Genomic DNA, 4,089 nt, shown 5'->3' with positions numbered 1-4,089 from the left:
CGCTGGACCGATGCCACCGTTTTACCAAAGTCTCCCCGTTCGCGTAAATATATCGCGACGCCACACGCGTTTAGAAGCGTTAGAGCTGGCACTCGCTCGACAAAACCCAATGGTGTCTTTGTACATTCTTTAGAGACACGCTATATAGAGGGATCTGAGTTTTTTTGCGCGACCGCGAATTCCATCGGGAATCGCGATGGGAAAATTGGGACAATTCGTGTGGGACGTTCGTCGAAGATTTTGTAGGGTGGAATGGAGGAAATATACACACGAGGGTAACTAATGGTGCAACTGGGAAAAGGGTGGTTCTATGGGACAATATGAGTCGAACATGTGGAGTAAGAATTTTTTATACGAGGCCTTGTTCCTGGAAAACTTGGTTTTAGATATCTGTTTGACACATTGTTATCGATTATCTAATGCAATGTGAAGATAAATAAAAGATATAAAGATATGTGATATATGAAAATACAAAAAGGAATATTAACCTGCGATGAGAGCAATTAAGAGATATAGTTATGTAAATGCACGCTTAGAGAAGACAAATCTGATAAGTGACATTTTTCGTTTTTTAAAGGGCGATTTTAAAATTCAATAGGTCAACCAACCTTCAATTATATCGGGACTGTGCTTCGATTTATTTTTGAAACTAAATATACATTTTGGCTATCTTGATGGTTCTAAGAATATGAATTGTCGTAACATTAGCTTTTTTTCTAAAATTTTGTAGGCTTGTCATCTATTTTAAGATATTAGGTTGTTCCAAAAGTTCCTTTCCATTTGTTTATCCATTTTGATCTATTACTAGAGAATGGATCATACGTAATTCAATAAAATAATATGAAACAGGAAATGTTGTGCATTTATTATTTCCTTATAAAACGAAAGAAATTTTTGAGACAACCTAATATTTTGGATTTAACAGACTTTTCTACTTTTCGAGTTTGGTAAATAAGAATCTTCCATACATGTTGCACGTATATCTTATTTGCAACAGTTAATAAAAATCAAATATAAGCGTAATACGCATTGGCGATCGAAAAATATTCTATAAAAGTGAACGAATTTACATTTAGAGGAATTTTAACGACACGCAATAAATTAATGAAAAATTTATTCTCCCAATAAATGGATTTATTTTGAAACGCGGTTTATCGATTGAATTCCAGTGCTTGTAGATATTGAGCATTAAGTGGGATTATCTTGAAGAGAACATAAATGCAAATTAATTCCGTTACTTCATTACAACTTATAAGCAATTCGTAATGAACCAATGAAAGACAACTCTCTCTCTCTCTCCTTCTATTCATTTGCAACAATAAATTTTATGAATAAATCTCGGGCATTGTTTCTCTAACAATCCGTAATGCAATCGTACTCGAAACAATGATATAATTACAGAAGAAGCGAAACATGTTCGAATTTTAATGACCATCCAGTATCAGTATCGTATCGAACATGATATGAAATAAACAATATCTTCGAAGTAGTATTTTCATTTCATATGCAACTCGGATAAATCATTCTTCACATAGAAATATACAGAACATCCTCAATAAAAATAAGAATTTCTGTAAGATATTCCAAACATGTTGATATAGAACAAATAATACCTTGGAAATAATACTTTCACTTTATATGCAACTTAGATAAACCATCTTTCACATAAGAATGTACTAAAGCCTCAATAAAAGTAAAAATCCTTATTGCGATTCCAAGTATGGCGATTCTTTGAACACCTAGAACGAGGAAAAACAAGTGTAAGGAACGATAGAAAGGTGAAGTATTCGATTGAAGTTGAACAGTCGTAAAACTAAATACAGTAAGGTGTAATTATATGCTAACTGTTGTCGACTCAAATTTGCATCTGTATTATATCCACGGTTGCATCACCGCATACAACTTTACTTCCCACGTGTGGCGAGACATTTGTAAATACTCGCGTGGGTATCGAAACGTTTCGTTCGACGGCGAAAAACTTTTGATTCTTTACACCTCCCTTTCCTTCGCCTTCGTCTTCTCCATTTTTTTCTCTCCCTCCGTCGTTTTAATCTTGAATCGTAAGAAACAGGTCTACGAGCAATTTACTAAATCGGGAACTGCTCGCACGCCACGTCAGTCTGGAACGTCGGTTACCAAGAAAGAGAGATCTCGCCTTAGAGTCTTAACAATTCATTTAAATAATTTATCGATTCCGCCGTTAACCGCGTGCTCAACCTGCTTTTCATTCAAACGAAAAAACATCCGCCTGTACACTCCACCAAGCAAATGATCTCATTGGAGATATCGAAGCACGGTATCTCGGTATCCCAGGTGAAAACAACCATAAGCAGGTTGATGGAGATTTAATGCTTCGTTCTTGTGCCTGTAACAGATTCATTAAGCGGGGGTCCCTTTTTTATTCACGATTTTCCACTTTACACGGAAGGGAAATTAATCAACTATTTCACCGATTTTAGCTGTTATAGATGAATGCACGCATTCGTGAACAGTTTATGGAGTTAATTTTACATTTAAGTTGATTTGCAATATAAAAGCATAATCATATTCGAGTTTAATTGACGTTTAATTGGTATTTCGTAGTGTCTTTTTTGTCCAAGATCGCTACTCTCAGAAAAGGAAGTTGACGACTTGTGAAAATATAAAAGTATAACGCTATAGTAAAGATGTCTGTTAAGTAAACTAACGATATAGTTAGATAATATCTCACAATAAATTATCGATTATTCCCGTCTTGAATTTACCTATCATACTTGAGAAGAATTGTTTTGCAAGCTATTTTAGAACGTATAATAACAAATTTAATTTATTTCCTGAGTGCTATAGTACTCGAATTGTTCGATTCGTGACACACCAGCCGACAGTTTAAAGCCCGCCCATTGTCGTCAGAACATTAACAATCGTAACTCCAATCGGGTTTAACATTCCAACGAACCGTGTTCCCAATGCGTCAGTGAAAGTTGGCCATAAAGAAGTAGGCAAAAAAATGACGCGCGAACAACTCGGAGGAATCCCGATTTCGCATCACCTGTAATTAAACAGTAAACTCGCAATAAATCGAATTGCAGACTATACCTGTTTCAACTCGCAATTAGCGTACGAGCATCTAAATGTGATCACAGCCGAGCATATCCTAAAACGGTAGCCACCAGTCTCGGTAAACAAAATTGTGACTCGTTCTCCGCTTTCTTTTTTCCCATCACGTATCGATCAGTTGCTCAAATGAAAGTAGTGAACCGAGACTACGTTCCAGCCAGCTCGAGAAACCATCGAATTCTTCGGGAAATCGTCCAGGAATCTCGTACATCATCAAACATCGACCGTGTAAAAATAAACTTATTAGATCTAACCAAAAGATTCGTATATGAAGAGTATTTCATACGCTGCAGTCAAACTTCAGGAGTACGTACTACTCATCGAAACAATGAAGAAGCTTCTAAAAAAAATATGGATCTAAATATTGCTAGTTTTGAAATGATAAGACTATGAATTTTCAACTGTGAACCTATAACAGCACGAAAGAAACTCTATTGCACGTTTATCTGCTACTTATCGAGTAAGTTGTTAGACAAGATCAAGCATAATAAACAGCATGCTGATTCTACGCGTTTGTGCCGATGTAATGCGGTAATAACAACGAAAGAATGAATGTACTTTGTCACTTTATCATTACGGCACGTGTGTAAGCACAGTGCTATCCATCATATTCCTCAATCTGCTTTTACGCTAAAGTGGAACTCCGTTTATACGAACTTTTTGGCAGACAAATAGTTTGTATAATAGAGTTCACCAATTTCTCCCGTAACTATTATTTTTCGTTCGTAAAGTAGGAGTTTACGTTCAGATAAAACTATTCAATTAGTAGCAGTTGATTTCATCAAAATAATTACACTTTTGCTATATTTAAACACTACCAATGTGCCAAAGGAGAAATAGTGAAAAGAAGATGGACAGAAGTACGAAGATTTTATTCTAACGAATGGTTGAACGACGACGATAAACGTGTATCATCACAGGTGACGAAGACAGAACCTCGCCAGGTGAGCGCACGTAAAGAAGTGTAATACCCACACCGGTGTAGCCACAGTT

Source organism: Bombus terrestris, chromosome 10 (assembly GCF_910591885.1).
Source record: "Bombus terrestris chromosome 10, iyBomTerr1.2, whole genome shotgun sequence".
Classification (NCBI taxonomy): domain Eukaryota; kingdom Metazoa; phylum Arthropoda; class Insecta; order Hymenoptera; family Apidae; genus Bombus; species Bombus terrestris.
The sequence above is the reverse complement of the archived record's forward strand: the minus strand, read 5'-3'. Positions refer to the sequence as shown.